At 33.5% G+C, this 19,059-nt stretch overlaps 2 long non-coding RNA genes across 2 annotated transcripts; both read right to left on the reverse strand.

Annotated features, from left to right (window-relative positions):
- Positions 1-4,137: 4,137 nt before the first annotated feature.
- LOC145818261 (uncharacterized) lies at positions 4,138-18,169 on the reverse strand. Its single transcript, XR_014359679.1, has 4 exons — positions 18,010-18,169; positions 5,279-5,343; positions 4,965-5,055; positions 4,138-4,325 (listed from the first exon to the last, which is right to left on the reverse strand). It is a non-coding gene; the product is annotated as an uncharacterized LOC145818261 (long non-coding RNA).
- On the reverse strand, positions 10,064-10,975 carry LOC145818238 (uncharacterized). The gene is made up of 3 exons (XR_014359673.1): positions 10,899-10,975; positions 10,739-10,791; positions 10,064-10,493 (listed from the first exon to the last, which is right to left on the reverse strand). It is a non-coding gene; the product is annotated as an uncharacterized LOC145818238 (long non-coding RNA).
- Positions 18,170-19,059: the final 890 nt, after the last annotated feature.

Consider the following 19,059-nt stretch of genomic DNA (forward strand, 5'->3'; position numbering starts at 1 on the left):
GTGGGTCCAAATAAGTGTCCGAGTATTCAAGCCCTAATGCATGAGGAATGGCAAATAAACACCATAATTACATATCTGCCATCATGCAAGTGGGTCCGAATAAGTGTCCGAGTGTTTAAGCCGTAATGCATGAGAAATGGCAAGTAAACACCGTATTACACATCTGCCATCATGCAAGAGGGTCCGAATAAGTGTCCGAGTATTTAATCCCTAATGCATGAGAAATGGCAAATGAACACCATAATTACATATCTGCCATCAAGCAAGAGGGTCCGAAAAAGTGTCTGAGTGTTTAAACCCTAATGCATGAGAAATGGCAAATAAACACCATAATTAGATATCTACCACCATGCAAGAGGTTTCGAATAAGTGTTCGAGTGTTTAAGCCCTAATGCATGAGAAATGGCAAGCAAACAACATAATTACATATCTGCCATCACGCAAGAGGGTCGGAATAAGTGTCCGAGTGTTTAAACCCTAATGCATGAGAAATGGCTTATAAACACCATAATTACATAGCTACCATCATGCAAGAGGGTCCGAATAAGTGTCCGAGTGTTTAAGCCCTAATGCATGAGAAATGGCAAGTGAGCAACTTAATTACATATAAGCCATCACGCAAGAGGGTCCAAATAAGTGTCCGAGTGTTTAAACCCTAATGCAAGAGAAATGGCAAGTAAACACCATAATTACATATCTGCCATCACGCTAGAGGGTCGGAATAAGTGTCCGAGTGTTTAAGCCCTAATGCATGAGAAATGGCAAAGAAACACCGTAATTACATATATGCCATCATGCAAGAGGGTCCGAATAAGTGTACGAGTGTTTAAGCCCTAGGGCATTAGAAATGGCAAGTAAACAACATAATTACATATTTGCCATCGTGCAAGAGGGTCCAAATAAGTGTCCGAGTGTTTAAACCCTAATGCATGAGAAATGGCAAGTAAAACCATAATTACATATCTGCCATCACGCAAGAGGGTCCGAATAAGTATCCGAGTGTTTAAACCCTAATGCACGAGAAATGGCTAATAAACACCATAATTACATATATGCCATCATGCAAGAGGGTCCGAATGAGTGTCCGAGTGTTTAAACCCTAATGCATGAGAAATGGCAAGTAAACACCATAATTACATATATGTCATCATGCAAGAGGGTCCGAATTAGTGTCCGAGTGTTTAAACCCTAATGCATGAGAAACTGCAAATAAACACCATAATTATATATCTTCCATCATGTAAGTGGGTCCGAATAAGTGTTCGAGTGTTTAGGCCCTAACGCATGAGAAATGGAAGTACACATCATAATTACATATCTGCCATCAAGCAAGAGGGTCTGAATAAGTGTCCGAGTGTTTAAACCCTAATGCATGAGAAATGGAAAATAAATACCATAATTACATATCTGCCGTCATGCAAGAGGGTTCGAATAAGTGTCCAAGTGTTTTAACCCTAATGCATGAGAAATGGCTAGTAAACAACATAATTACATATCTGCCATCATGCAAGAGGATCGGAATAAGTGTCCGAATGTTTAAACCCTAATGCATGAGAAATGGCAAATAAACACCATAATTACATATCTACCATCATGCAAGAGGGTCCGAATAAGTGTTCGAGTGTTTAAGCCCTAATGCATGAGAAATGGCAAGCAAACAACATAATTACATATCTGCCATCATGCAAGAGGGTCCAAATAAGTGTCCGAGTGTTTAAACCCTAATGCATGAGAAATGGCAAGCGAACAACATAATTACGTATCTGCCATCATGCAAGAGGGTCCAAATAAGTGTCCGAGTGTTTAAACCCTAATGCATGAGAAATGGCAAGTAAACACCATAATTACATATCTGCCAACATGCTAGAGGGTCGAAATAAGTGTCCGAGTGTTTAAACCCTAATGGATGAGAAATGGCAAACAAATACCGTAATTACATATATGCCATCATGCAAGAGGTTCCGAATAAGTGTACGAGTGTTTAAGGCCTAAGCACTGCTGGAAATTAGGCTTTTAGCGGCGTTTAAAAAACGCCGCTATAAGTATCAAAAACGTCGCTAATTCTTTTTGTGACGTTTAGTACCAAACGTCGACGACGCGCCCGTTGCTATAACTTTATGGCGTTTGGAAAACGTCGCTGTATTAGTATAGGCGGCGTTTTTAAAAACACCGCCAAATGTCCTGCCCTAACAATACTGTGACGTCACTATGATTGTAGCGATGCTTTTAAAACGCCTTCGTAGGTTTTTTTAATTTTAAAAATTCCAACCGTTATAGTGACATTTTAAAAACTCCATCTTATCTTTCTTTTTTTTTTTGGTTTTGAAATTGTGCTAATTTTATGTGATTTAACTAAAAGAACACCAATAATAAAACTAAATAACACTAATATGAAATAATAATTCCCATTCAAATAACAAATATAGCATTAATTCACTTTCCCATTCAATTTAATATAACATTAATTTTCCCACAAAATAACAAATATAGCATTAATTTTCCCACAAAATAACATATTCAAAAATTGAATTCACAATTCTCAATCAAAAAATTACTACCTTATATACAAAGCCACAAAATAACATTACCCTCCTCTCTCTCTCACCACTCCCCCATTTAATACAAAAAATAAGAAATGAACCAAAACACCCACTGTCAGATCCGAGGAAAAAAAGAAAAAATAAGATAAATAAAAAATCGAAGGATTTTAACACAAAAAATCCTGAAAAAATTGCTGACCCTTTGGCAACTAATTCAGAAGTTGTGGTTGGATCCGATGAAAATTTGGTGAACAACTTCTTCACTTGCTCAACAAGGTCCTCATGCTTCACAGCTATAGAAGCAACAATTACCTAGAATAGTAGCTCCAGGTAGAACACCCAATGTTCAGGACTTCAAGAAAGTAAATTGACGGCATTGAATAATTGATAGATGAATGAAGGTGAAGCGAACATGTTAACAACTAAATAGAACTAGCAATAAATTATGAACTGACAAGATGCTCATAACTTTATGACACCACCTACCATTCTGGATGTGTGTGTCGATATATACTTTTGAAGATGATCTTTGGTGATTGTCCTGACATTTAAAGTCAGTCATGTCAAGGTGCTATAAACTGTACCAAGTGAACTCACTATTATCTATTAAATTAACATCATCTCTAGAATACTGTTTTTTTTCCTTCAAAACAAGAGATTGGTGATCTGGAGGCTGGAACCTCTGATCTTCTGAAGATTCATATGAAATCATTAATCAAGGAAAATAAGAAGCTTAATTCGCCTTGTGAGCTCCACAATCATGTCATACATATTTGAATGAAAGCAGTGTAAACACGTGTAGGGAAGAGAAGTACCCAGCCAACAATGTTGAAGCCCTTCTCAATAAATGCTGCATCAGTGGGTCACTTTCCACTCACTACTTCAAGAACCAGAACCTCAAAACTATAAACATCAGTCTTTTCTATTGCTCTACCGCTTTGCATTCATTTTGCCAGTGAAGTAATACACTCAATTCAGAATAGACTACTTTGAATGCTTATACCAAAATCACAGTAGCTATACTACAGCGTTACAAAATAGAAAAAACTTGGGCCAGTGCTCCACATGCCTGCTGCTTCTCAAGTTCAATTGAAAGTCAAAAACTGAAACAACAGATTTTATGATACGGTGTAACATTGTTCAATATCTTAAACCCAGAAGGCACCCACATTATTCTTTTCTTTCTCAAAATCGTAACTAATGCATCTTCCTGACAACTTTGATGCATACCATTAAAAAAAAAGGTGAATTTAAAGAAGCAGCAAAATTTGAAAATTTATTGATATCAAGTCAGGATATCCAGTTAGGACCTCGTATGGTTGAATTTTGGTTTTATTTGAGTCCTATTTTATCCTCATGTCATCTAGTTTGCTTTCCCAATTTTATTATGTAATTAGGCAGGGTAACCTCAAACCCACCTATCAGACTGCCGCACATCAGTCTTAGTGAAACCAACATCAAGAGTAGTATTCCCCACTAACAATCTCAATAATAAAGTTTTGAGCATTTGAGTGTCAGCTGTAATTTAAATTGCCTTACCTGGAGCTAGATACCCAAATGTTCCAGCTACAATAGTCGTAATGCGAGATTCCTCATCTTCTAATAATTTGGCTAATCCAAAGTCAGATACTCAAGCCTCAAAATTCCCATCAAGCAAAATGTTACTTGACTTTATGTCACGATATATAATTCGTGGGGAACAATCATGGTGCAAGTATGCCAGCCCTTTTGCAGCTCCCATGATGCTATTTAGCCGTGTATCCCAGTCCAGCTGCTCAGATCTCTCTGCACATACCAGCAGAACAAAACAATGTTTTCCATATATTCAAGTGGCACATTTACAGACTGCAGTGGGCAATATTTTGAAGAGAAAGGCCATAGGTGGTGAAAGTTGTGCATCTCAAAATCAAAATATACCATGCATTCCATTAGGCATCACATGAATTAAACAGCATCAAATGAATCCATAACAATTTTTTGGCCAATCTTGTATCCAAATAAAACTGAGAGCTTCGGATTTTTGTAATATCATTTGTTGGCATATCTGAAATATTGTAAGATATCTGCTGATACATCATGATAACTTGTTAAAGGTATCAAATAATTGCACATCTTCATTCAAAGCTACAGAAAATGAATTATAATATAATTGTTAACACGGAATAAAGAAGTTCCATTCAAATCCATCTAGAGAACCACCTGATGAGATGAGCACAAAAGATTTTTACCACACCTTTCTTATGATGAGATGGGTAGGATTTCCAGCCCAACACAGTCAAAGCAAGTCAAGCTGTCAAAAGGAGTCTACTCAATTTTTAGTCAAAGACAAGTGAACTGCAAAGACAAGTTGACATATTCTTCAGTCATGCACAGAGCAGTATGAATGAAGAGAAGATATAGATGATCGTGACAGATTAGTGTTACCTGCATCAAGGCTTGCCAGTTTCCCATTATTAGTAAATTGAAAAGTGTCACCATTCCATTTGGGTAGTCATTGAAATTGAAAAGTAGGTAGCTTCCTTTGTCAAGAAAACTGAGTCACAAAACTAAAATTTAACTCATACACAACACCTTAGAAAGTGCAATGAATAGGAAAATAACAATGTCAGCTCTTGGAGATGTAGGTCTCTGGTAAATGTAGGTAAATCATTAATATTCTATGAAAAACAACTATGGATTGAATAACGCATGTCCCAGAAGGTGTATTAAAATACTCTTAACTTAATGGCATGGGATACTCATTATCAGAAAGATCTGTTCCTTCTAATTTTGGGTTTCCAGCATTGACTAGACCACCAAATATCTGCAAGCAAAAGAAGACACATGAAAGACAAATTATTTTATATTTTATACTACAGACAAAGACAATCAGTCAACTGAAAAGAAATAAAATTGAAGACCACATGAAAGCTTTTGACATGACTTGGAATTCAAATTAGGTGAATAAGGAGTTCCATGTTTTGTTCTGAAAGTGAAAGATGTCAGAAATGTTAAGCATAACTAAACAGAAATTTAGGACGACAAAGGCCACATGAAAAACTGTCTCTACACACAAAAGCCAAGAGAACAAAACGGAAGTAGGTGAAGAGAGAACCTGTTTTACCTGTAAACCAAGAGAGCAATAAATGCATAGAATGCAAAATATGATGCCCATAAATGGCATCCAACTTGGTATGAGGGTAAAAAACGTGGCAACAAAGGCACGGTACCGCTGGACTTGCATGAAGAGCCTAATTAATCATAACATTCTAGCAAGAAGAAGATAACGGATCCTGTAATTGAGGAGAGCCAATTAAATATACATCATGGAATTTAAAGAAATGATTGTGAGGCTAATCACTCTATGCGACAGCTAGTACTAAACAAACTATTTTCCAGACATGAGTATGAATCAAGAAATAGAACTATATGATATGCCGTGGCTATTTTTCATGACATACCTCGGGTTTTCAATAAGGTTCATGCAAGTGGCTCATGATCCATTTTATTTATTTATTTATATTGGGTATGTGTCTAGGGTCATTAAATTGTATGAGATGTTCTGCATAAAAGTGATGAGCACAATTTTTATGCATCTGGAGATGCAGGTTAACCAGCTTTGGATGTTTATCTATTATTTTCTTATGCAATACAACTGTACAAGTATAGAGGTGAAATTCGAACTACAAAAGCAAAATGTAGATGTGGATTCTATCTCTCAATAACTTCCTCTTGATTGCAAACGGACACACTTGAACTAATAAACTCATGTAAATTAAATTACCGAAAGTAAACCGGAGTTAGCATGGAAAAGAGGATACTTGTAAACTGAGTATAGCATCCAGAACAGATTCATCGGACATATTTGCAGGTCAAGATCACCAAGCTTATAGTTCCCCACCATCTAAATTCTTCAGGGGGTTATGTTAGAAGAAAACTTGTATCCTTGAGATTCCAACTCAAAGTATTAATATACAAATAAAGTCACTACAACAAGTTGGGTCTTGAGTGACGAAATTTTTTTGTCTTCAAAGAGCTAATTTCGTCACTATAGATATTTGTGAGAAAATATTTTCGTCACCGGTTTCATCATTGAATGTTTGTCACTAAAAACCAACGTGACGAAAAATAATTTCGTCACCAATGAAATTACTTTAGCGACGAATTTTTTTGTCACCAATAAAATAACATTTTGTCACCAAAAATTCTCATTTTCGTCACCAAATAGTTATTCAGTACCATATTTATAACTTTAGTTGACGAAGAAATTTGTCACGCATGTTGATCATTGATGAGGAAATAATTTCGTCACAATAAGATGTAAAGGTGACGAAATTTTTCGTCTTCAAAAGTCATAATTTCTTGTAACTAATAAAACAACATTTTGTCGCAAAAAATTCTTATTTTCGTCACCAAATAGTTATTCAGTGCCATATTTATAACTTTAGGTGACGAATAAATTTGTCACGCATGTTGATCATTGATGAGGAAATAATTTCGTCACAATAAGATGTAAAAGTGACGAAATTTTTCGTCTTCAAAAGTCATAATTTTTTGTCACCAATAAAACAACATTTTGTCGCCAAAAATTCTCATTTTCGTCACCAAATAGTTATTCAATACCATATTTATAACTTTAGTTGACGAATAAATTTGTCACGTATGTTGATCATTGATGAGGAAATAATTTCGTCACAATAAGATGTAAAGGTGACGAAATTTTTCGTCTTCAAAAGTCACACATGGATGACGAAATATATTTCGTCACAAATATATATATACATGACGAAATTTTTAGTCACCAAACAACAAAATAAATAAAAACTTTCATATATAAACTGCAGTAAATTTTGTCACAAAAAATGTTTATTAGTGATGAATAATCACTTTGTCATAATTACAAGTACAAATGACGAAACAAATTCGTCACTAAACTTATTCCATATTTTATATTCAATTTAAATTATTATTTCACAAATATCCCTGCTCATATCCCAATAGCCTTTTAATTGTACTAAGAAATCCACTAGTTATTATACATCACTCCACAAAAAAATTCAGTAAACAATTTATATTATAAATCAAAATATATCCATCAAACTTTAATAATAATTCATTAAGTATCACAAAAAAACCGTAAAAACAAATCCCAAAATGAACTAACGTGGAGTCCACCAAAACAAATCAACACTCAATCTTAATTTGCAACTACAACTAAGCATCAGTTTAGGAAAAAAAATTCAACAGCTGATCTTCATTTGCAAGTATGCTTCCGAACGTCATCAAAGCCAATCTACAAAAAAAATAAACAAGGCAACCATTAACATAGAATATATATATATATATATATAAAGTTTATTAAAATAGCAAAGTTTTATTATAAACTTAAAGCCAAATATCAGAAACTTAACAAATATACAGAACTGTTCTCAAGATCACAAGCTTGAAGTTATCTGAACAGAAATTAACAGAGATTAACTAAAACGATGAATACCATGCTCATTCCCACCCATGGGCTTTGCAATGATCACCTTAACATGGCAATTCACTGTATCCCCAGAATTATGCTCGGATCAAAAACTGGGAGTGACGCACGGACAGCAGCCAAACCAGTTATAACACTACAACATCTCATGGTAAGAAACCAGGGCATGCAGTCAATGAGAATGGGAAGGAACAAATATTGTGGCTGCTGCACAAATGGGATTTAAAAAAATTATGTCTATGTGTGTGTATATGCATTTGTAGGTATGTATTATGTATTTTGATACTAAAACAGTAATGCTAAAGTTATTAGTTACTTAATATTTCTCTAGATGGAATTAGTATGTACTCACCAGTTGCCCAATTTTTAAAGAATTTGAAGCCCAAGTTCTTGATCCAGTAACCATGAGGCCTACTACTTAATGAGATTATATGATGGGAAGTAGAGAGGAAGGTTAAACTATGGCCATGGCTGGTTATAATAAGAAATAAATTTTGATGGGAATTTGTATTACCATATCTTCCTCAAAGTTAAAGTATGAAATCTATACGGGCAAGTTTGTGTCGCATCTCTTTGAGTCTAGGTATCAAGTTGCATCTCTAAAGTTTAGTGAAAAATTCACAAATCTCTGTCATGGTTTGTTTGCTACAAGTTGGATTATCAGGTTGCTGATAGTTTGGTGTTTGGAGTCAGGATATATTGTGGACAGCTTAAACTGTAGATCCTTCCACAAATATCTGTAGCCATTGCTAGTCTCAACCCAATGTTCAGCCCATCTAAGTTCATTTTTGGGAGATTTTGGTCATGTTTGGTTACCAATAATTCTTCAATTTCCAAATTATTTGCTGTGCAAGCACTTGAATTCAGGGTCATATTTATTTCCTCTATCCTTCGTTTTTTTTTTTGAAGCAAAATTGAAGCAAAATTAGGCTATACAGATACTGAAACAAAACTGAACACAAAAAACTGAAGCAAAACTGAAGCAAAATTACCCAGACCAGCAGCCCAGCAGATCTATCCATTCACACAGCATACAGATACAACCAGCAAAGCAGAATGATACCAAACAACAGAGCATACAGATACCAACAACAGATCATACAGAGCATACAGATACAAACAACAGAGCATTCAGATACTTGTGACTTAGGCTATACAAATACCAACATCCACAGATACAAGCACACTTAACAGCAGGCTATTATCTGACTTATTTTTGTCTCTACTTTGGTTAGTGTGTATTTTAACTAGAGTCATGCTAAGTAAGAATTTTGATAATGAATCTATTTTCATTAAATACATCTTCAAAGTTGTTAAATCTTAGTTAATAAGTAGTCAAACTGTTGTACTTTAACTGATATATACTAACCAACATGAGGAAAATAAAATGATAAAACGAGCGAGACAGGACATCCAAAAATAAGTAGAAGGACCAACTAAAGACCTATTTTCCTACATCCAGCAGTTAGCAAATCCAGGAAATCAAGGCAAATGGGCAGCAGCAAACGGGCAGCAGCAAATGGGAAAGGATTAACATTTATACTTGAATAAAATTACAAGTTTTCATCTCTAATACAATTATATTTGAATTTCCATCAAATTGTAACTAGTTTGTCTACTCACCACTTTTTGGTAATTTTTCTTAAAATAAACAGTCACAATGACAACTTGAATAATAAGATTCCTCAGAGGATTAAAAATTCATAACACCACAAAAATTCCATGTCTAGTTTGTGTACATACAAAGAAATGCAAAAGCCTAAAAAGTTACTGAAAATGAAAGACCTAAACATTTCAACCAAACATTGTATGACATCAAGTGAGACTTGAAATTCAACTCAAACACATAAAAATCTTCACAATACTGATAAATTCAAATAAAATCTAACCCTAAAGAAGTGTTGAAAACAATTCAAATGAGGCAAAGACCTAAACAGGACATTTCTAGCAAAAAACAGAAAAAGGTTCAAACACTCTGCTCCCGAAAGTCAAATTTCAAGACCAAACAATCACAAGATTCGACGAAATCTGATCCACATAATTGGAAAACTTTAAAATGCCAAAAATAAAACCAATTCTACAGTGAAAACAATGGATCTCTCACTAGACTAGCAAAATATATTGAAAACGATACGAAAACTTTGACCAAAAAAAGCTGAAAGTGGAGTCTAACACTATGGCATCAACATAAGACTCTATATAACTTGCTTTAGTCCATTGAAAAATAAATCCATCAAATGATTAACATTTTCACCTCATCAAATTATGTAATGACAAATGCCAAATAAAGACATTAAAATCTTACCAAGAAACCCAAGAGAGAGAAGCAAAGCAATGAAAGCGAATGGCAATCCTACCAAGAAACCCAATGGCCTGCAATCTGCCACATAAATTTATATCTCTCTCTCTCGCTTCCCTTTCTTTGTTGTTTGTTTGATTCTCTTCTCTCTACTCCTGCAGATTTTGTTACATTGAAGGAGAGCCTTCCACTGCGGAACAAAGAAAAAATTCAAAAAATAAAATAAAAATAAAAAACTCAATGATTAGAGAGAGGAAGGAAAGAAAAGATGTCAAAACTGTTTCCTCTTATTGTGGAAGATAATATACAAATTAAGGTAAAAAATTAATGTGATAGTAATATTATCTCATCATTAACACGTAAAAATTAAGATAAATAAATTTTTTCTAAAAACAAATAACATAAACAAGTAAATTTTTCTATTGCATTACTGACCTGAATTTTCAGTTCCTGTAAAACCTGACACCTTCAGAATTCTATCTTTGTAGCTGAAAGCATATGGGTTCTAAGTGAATATATTCGTGTTCATATTTTCAACAAGTCTAATAGTTATACTTTGGTTTACAAATACCATCAGGAAGATTTCATTAATTACCTGTGCTTGAACTCACTTCACATTGTGAACTTTCACAAGTATCAACTTTGTCATGATTGATATAAACCTTAAAACCTACCAAGAGAAACTTAGCATGAAGGAAACCATATGAAACCATAACAAAAATAACCATTCAAAGTCCTATATGACAAGAACAGGCAAGTTAATTCGTTATGTTTTGATATGGAGGAATAAAATAAAATAAACCAATTTCATTGGCAATAAATGTCATAAGCACATGAACATAATAAGTTTTATCTTATAGGCATATTGTCAAACACAATGTGTGCAAGGTATACATATTAATAAACACTGATTTAACACACAAACGTACAAATCCAATACCAACATCTGCAAACAAAAGAAATTGATAAACATGATCCTAAGTAAGAAACAAGTATTCATAGTGCTCTCCAAGTGATTGTAGGATGTCACTCACCTTGACAATCAATGTTGTAGCACTGAACATGTTTGGAGTGTCTACCCCATTGAGATAAGCTTTGATTTATGGGATACCAGGTCCAGCCGCAGTGGGTGTGAAACACACACAGAGAACAACAGCAACCATGGTCAGAATAAAATTAACACCAGTAAAAAATATAAATCCCATCAGGTACCTGCATACACCAAGATGATTGCCAAAGCATTTCTCAATTCCCAGCTCTAGCCAAGGTAAACATTTTTTTTTTTTTTTTGGGTGAAGGATATTTGAGAATTATCTATTAGCTGAAAATATTTCAAATGAGTTTCTTAATTTAGTGCAAGGATATAACAATACCTTTCTTCTTCTATGTATCGAACCATGGAGAGATGCTTGTACCCTGCAATATTCTCGACTGCAAGATTGATGAATGTGGCAATTATGCCAGTTAGAAGCCCAACAAGGAAAGCCAGCATCCATTTTAAGAAAATATACTGCAATACTTGGACTTTTGATCTGCTTCTCCAGTCATGCTTGAAGAGATCATTCTCATTGATCCTGTATAAAAAGAATTTGCTGCATAAAGAAGAATGTGAAGAAGAAAAAGGAACATTAGAATGCAAGAACAGAGTAAGATGTTTTTACTCATAGTCCAAGCTCTCAATATCAGAGACCTCTTCATGAGTTGTAATAAAGGATTAGCATGGGTAAGTTGTAATAGATAAGCTCTGGAAAATAGGCAACTAACAGGAGCACCGGTCGGTCTTGGAAATTTCTAGGAAAAGTGATGAAATTTGTCTTCTTCTATTATGTATGTGGATGATTTGAAGCCCACGTGCCCAAAATCTGCAAGGAAAGAGTTAGAAACCAAGCAAACAGGAGCGTTATATCACTGGAGGCGGCAGCGGTATACCACTCTTACACACTTTTTATATATGTTATAGATATATATCAACATAAATTACATATATAAAGCAGAAAAGGAAGATGAAAACATACTTTTAACCATGATCTTGCTTGCGATAGGGAAATTGAAGAGTGAGGAGGAGGCATGAAGCCTTAAAGATTTGGGTTTAGTTTGAAATTTAAGAGATGTGACAATAATGGGGTGGGGAGTTACAGAGGAACCGAACCAAACTCCTGTATGTGTAAAGAGTAACATTGTGGACGCCTTGAAGCTCTGCTCATGATACACTATCAGGAGCTTTTAGATACTCATGCTTTTTCAAGCATATATATATATATAGGTCATTAACAAATAAATTCATATCAATTCCATAAATAGATTATAATTAGCAGGTAGCTTTGGTAACTAGTATCCATGTTAAGCTAGATTACCTCTCCTGCAGCATAGTCAATCGGAAAAACCTTGGTCAGCATCTTTAGTGGATGTTGTAGAAGTTTCACGTATCACAAGTGCTGATTCAGCAAGTTCTTCGTCAGATAGATTGGCAGTATGCACGCCTCACAGCAACGTTGCAGTAGTAGCAGCCAGCAGAATTAAAGATGAAGAACATCTAAGCAACAACGTAATCACTATTGTAGTGTGTTACCGAGTGGAAGCAGTAAACATGAAGCCATATTTTCTTTCTTTTGGTAACAAAAATTGAATTTCAACGCAATCACTATTATTTTAGTCAAACAATAATTCTATATTTAGAATTTAGTATGTTCAAATTTGTAAATCTACACTTACAAGGATAGATGCTTTTGATTTTATTAAAATCAAAACTTTACACACAACAACAAATGAATATCATCAACTAATTAAATATGCACAATAATTTAATAATCAAAGATGGATAGCTGTTAAGTGTTAAAGTAGACTTGAATAAATGAGAAGTCAAAAACTGAAACTAGAAAATGGATTTAATTTTCATATGTAGCATTTCACATTGTGGAAGGAAAGGGAGTTCAAAATAATATTAAAAGGACAAAAGCTTAAAACACTGATTAGATAATATTCTATAAAGTAGCATGAATTGTGAATATAGATTGAAAAACATGTAAATATTCTTGGGCCCCATGAAACCATGATAAATGAAGTATCTAGCAAGAAATATGAACCTGTAATGGCATAGGAGTGATGATAATCAGAAGAAACTTTAATAATTTCCTTGGAAAGTCTAGAAACTTTGAGGGGCTCCTGCATTAATAATACAACCAAATTACATGGTCAATTCAAAAGGAACTCCATAGGAAACATTACAAATAACAATCTAAACAATCACATCTCTTTTTCCATTTTATTGGTACTAAAATAGTCGAAGAAGATAGTGAGTGAAGTTAACCAAAATAAACAGAAGTAGAAAAATAATATGTAGTTTGAGTGGGGAATTTATGCAAACATGTGTGAAGCATTGTAAAAAAAACACAACCAAAACTGTGCCATCATCAAATAACATGACCGTCTTCATAAATATGCCTTATTTTAACCCATAACAATGCACAATGAAAAAGGGTTTAATTTTACCAACATCAGCCAAGCAATTAGACACAACCATATAAATCATGTCAGAAAGTCCTGCCTAGAAGATAACATACATACTCTTAACAAACATTTTATCATCTTGTAATTCATACCCTAAGGCTACTCATCATACCCATGCTTCCATCCATTATGGTCCTTCAGCACCATCCAGAGCACAGCCTGCAAGAGTACCATCAATCAGAAACTACTTTACTGCACAATCATCCAATAGCTGGTTGCTACCTGTATTCACAAGAAATGCCCCTGCATAGATCAAGGCACTCCCCTGTAAGTGCAAGTTATAGGAATCCCAGTATTTTTCTTTATAAAATAAATGTACTAAACGGAAGAAACCCTGGAAAGTACCAGGCTTTATATGCTGCAAACAATCTGCATTAATAATTTGAATTGTTTCATTTGTCAAAGCACAGTGAAGAGAAATAAGGTCACTTGCAGCAAGTAAATCATTAAGGGTATCCATTCTTTGGGCAAGAGGGAACATCATTGAGGATCTACTCAACTTTCCTTTTCCCTGCATGAATGTAATTAAGGAAAAAATTAATTAGATGACACATTTCATTTTCCCTGTGTAACGTAATTAAGGGTAATTAATTAGATTAAGTCATATATATTAGAGGACAAATATCCAATACATGACAGGAACATCAAATTCAAAAAGCCAAAAAGAAGCACATCTAGTTCTTAAATAACATATATTTAATGCCTCTGGTAATACATATAAACAAAACTTAATGTACTAACAACACTTCGCTGAAAAAGATTACTAGCACTTGAGATTCTTCTCAACTTGTTGCTTTTACAAAAAACCTCTAAGATTTCCAAAGATCAATAGACTAAATGCTCTCCAATGACAACTCTAATCAATTCAGTCACATATAACTATTTCTTAGTTCCAAGACAATAGATTGAACAACTCTAATACCTAACTAGGCCTGTCTCTTGTTAGGAATTTTATAGAGCTTTAATTTAAGTTTCGAAGTCAAGCTACTTCAGAAAACTACAGAACGAAATCTCATTGAATTTTCTTATTTCCTTTTCTCAGCAACCAAACAAAAAATGAACTACAACAGAGCAAGAAGAAGAAAAAAAAAACGCAGCAAATCAAAGCTATAAAAAAGTGATTAATCAACTTACTTTCAGAGCTCAATCACTACAAATCCCGGACTAGAACCCCGCAAAATCCAACGAAACAAACAGCTGAACATAAAAAATATATATATAATTTAACAACACATCAAATTGAACATGAATTCTGAAAAAATAAAGAAGGAACAGATTGCATCAATTAATAAAAACTGGTACAGAGAAAAATTCAAAAAAAAAATAAATAAATAAAGCCAGAAATTGATTAGAGAACAGGGGTTAAAATTCAAAAGAAGAAATTGAAGAGAGTACCTTCAAGATTCATGTCAGTCATATTACTGTGAGAGAGAGATAAGGAGAGCGAAGAGACAGATCAGTGTTTATGAAGGGGCTAGGGAAAATATAAGGAAAAGGGGGAAAAAATATAAATGTTAGGGTTTACCGAGAGAGAGAAATAGGAGGATATACATACCAGTTATTATGGAGAGGCCGGTGACGACAAGAAGCCATGCTCACCGGCGGTGGTGACGGAAGGAGAGAGGAGATGAGTTGCGCGAAGGTGGGGAGAACTAAGGAAGGAGATGAATCTCACGCAGAAAGTCAGTAGAGTTGGTTATGAAAAACAATTCAACACAATCTTTAGGTTTTTTTTTTTTTTTGGAAAAATTAAAATTAATTTGAGAGCAATAAAAATGAAAACTATATTTTTAAAATTTTAAAAAGTATTTATGAGTTAAAAGATAAAATTATACAAAAATAATAAGTATTTTTTTATTTTTTCACCCAATTGTTTTTTGTTTTTTAGAAAAAGAAAATTGAAGCTAGATTCTGAAAATAAAATCTAACATATTGAAATTAATAATCTAACCACATTCTTTGAAAAAAGTTTAAATTATCTCCAATTAGTCATCTCAACTTAAAAATGTGTTTGGGCTTAATGGGTTCATTTTGTGATTTAATTCAATAATCACTTTAATTTTACAATTCAGTAATTAGAATACTTAAAACTCTTTGAAAAGTTATAATAAAAACACAATCACTAAATTATTTTATTTCACTAGCAACACTTTGACCGACGAATAGTGTTATCGTCGCTAAATGGTTAACTCTTTGCCCACGCCAATTTGTCGTCGCCAGAAGTAAGCACACTAATAGCAACGCTCATTGTGTTGCTAAAATATAAGTCCCGTAGCTAAAAGTTTTGAAATTTTGGCGCCAACTAAAAATTTTGGCGCTTAGTGAATGTTATGCTTTTTTAGCGACGGTAGCAAATTGCGTTGGTAAAGGTATACTTTTACTAACGAAATTGATCACTGTGTTGCCAAAAATATACTTTTGGCGATGAAAAATTGACGGCGTCGCCAAAAGTAGTCGCCAAAAGTGCAATTTCTTGTAGTGAGATACAGATTGATACGAAGAGTGATAAAAAAAAAAACAAAAAAAGGAAAAAAAAAAGGAGGGAAAAATAAACTGATCCAAAAAAAAAAAGAAGGGAAAAATAATTTAGGAAAACTGATCCAAAAAAAAAAAAGGAGAGAAAAATAATAGACTATTTTTTTTCATCACTGCTTAATATGTTAAAATTCTTCTTTCAAAATTAGTGACAAAACAATTTTCTCACTAAAAGGCCTAAAAATATTAAAAATTATTAGTGACGAAAATATATTTCTCACCAAATGGTGATAAAATATTTAAAATCTAATTTTTCAAAAAAAAAAAATTATTGATGACGTGAATATATTCTTCATTATTAATTTTTTAATTGTTGAAAAAAAAAAATCTCACCAAAGGTTTCTAAATTTTGGCACCATCAAAAAAAATTAGTGGGAAAAATTTAGGTGACGAAACTCATTTTTTTTTCTCACCTAAAAGTAAGTATTTATTGACGGAAATAAATTTCGTCACCTATTATTTTTATATTCTTATTATACGTGACAAAATCTATAATTCCTCATGTATTATTCTTATTTAGTGACGAAATTTGTTACCATACCAATACAGAGAATAAGAGAAAGAGATACCAGAAAAAGAGCAAAGAGAAATCAAGTACCAAATCACCGAGCGAAGAAGATGTGGTGGTTACCGGCAAGGTTACTAGTGGCGGCGATGATCGACAAGGCTAATAGAGACGACGATGGCGATCAGCGTGGTGGAGGAGTAAGAGATAAGACAAATTAATACCCTACTTTGAGAGAGAGAGATGATAAACAGAAAAGGGGTAAAAAAAATTAATATCCTATTTTTTTTATTGCCGCTCAATATATCAAAAATTTCCCACCAAAATTGGTGACAATATTATTTCCTCACCAAAAGATATCAAAAATATTAAAACGTTTTGGTGACGAAAATATATTCCTCACAAATAATTTTATAATTAGTGACAAAAAATTTTCTCACCAAAAGTCCCAAAATTTTGGCGCCACCGGGAAAAAATAGGGGGAAAATTTTTGGTGACGAAACTTAATTTTTCCTCACTTAAAATGAAGTATTTATTGACGAAAATAAATTTTGTCACCTACCATTTTTATTTTTTTATTATATGTGACAAAATTTATAAATTCCTCACGAATTATTTTCATTTAGTGACGAATTTTATTTTCTTCACTAGTTTTCGTCACCATAGGTTACTTTTGTTGTAGTGAGTATACATAAAACATGAGTTATTTGCTGCAACAATGGTGCTATCAAGGATGTCAATATTTTTTCATTCCAATGACCTGCTTCAAAAGCATTAGTGTTTGGAGAGGCAATCTTATCAGTATTTTAAATAAATGGTCATTCTATTAGTAAAGGTTGGCATAGCGGAGGTTACAAAGAAAATTTCGGCCTTAACTTGCACAAAGTGTCTGTCCTCATGCTTTATTTAAACCTGTGTTTTAACCACTTAAGAACCAAAGCTTTAATCACTGTACCCTCTTTAATGGTTACATACTACTATATCTTGTAAGCTGCAAAAGTATGACAGTAGTTAATTTATTTGTGTACTTCAGATATAGTATACATACCTGGGCCTTGCCCATATTAATGTATTACATTTTGACCTCAAAAACATTATTATGTTTTTTTAAACAAATCGGAAAATTTTAAAGGTATTTTGCAAGTAAGCAATAACTTACATTAGATTTGGACCAGGCCAGATCCAAGACATCACTAGTGTGGCCATGAAATTCTTGCAGTGGCAACTCCTCAATCTAATGAATTTTTTCCACCAACTCCTCAATGACAGGAAGTGAAAAACCAAACATTTTTAAATATAAACATAATTAATTAACGGTTTTTAAAAGTAAGTTTCTTACATTTATTCAGAATATAAACATACATAAAAATAAAAAAATAATAAAAAATTTAATTCAAGGAAACAAAGTTTAAAGCAAGTGTAAATAAAAACCACCTTACCGATTCTACTTTGCTAATCATAAGTTGGCACGTTAGACTATTCGGATTATAATAGATAGAATACAGACACTAATGACATTAAGGAGTCACAAAAATTGGATGCCCCTCTATTTGAGCCAAAATAGGAATTTGAGTTCACCAAAATACGAATACCTGTGAAATACATGCGAAAAACACAATTAAACACCTGTTTTAACAAGATTTTAGCTTCCAAAAAGTAAATTTTATTTGTTCTCTCCCACACACCTGGAGAGGGGCTTTGGGGAAGGAAGAAAGAGAAGAAAAGAAAAGGACAGTAGAATAATTACCTAGATAGATAGAATAGACAATAGAATAATTGATTAGTGTGTGTACACCTAGCATTTATATATTGCTTTTCTATTTTGTGCACGAGACTTCAAGCAATTATATTGTCCAGCCCCTGAAACCACCCAAACATAAAGTTTAATAAAAATAAATTTATCATATAATATTGATTAGTGTGTGTTTATCAAGTGTATGCAAATTTAAAATATGGTCTTACAAAGTCTAAGTTAACTGCGCATGCTTGTAAAAAATTATATCTTAACACTTAGATTATCAGCATTGAAAAAACTATTGTACGGGGAACAATTTCATATTTCACTGCTTGATAAAGAACAGGCCAACCTCATTACACATTGTTTTGATTGTGGGTTAAAAGGAACAGAAGCAGGCTCATAATTTCTCATATGCTCTACACTAAATCATTTACCTTGTTAGTAGGCTAAATCATTTAACATGAAGCAGAA

The sequence above is a fragment of the Camellia sinensis genome, unplaced genomic scaffold (genome assembly GCF_055761805.1).
Source record: "Camellia sinensis isolate YWXY unplaced genomic scaffold, ASM5576180v1 Unanchor6, whole genome shotgun sequence".
In the NCBI taxonomy this organism is placed as follows: domain Eukaryota; kingdom Viridiplantae; phylum Streptophyta; class Magnoliopsida; order Ericales; family Theaceae; genus Camellia; species Camellia sinensis.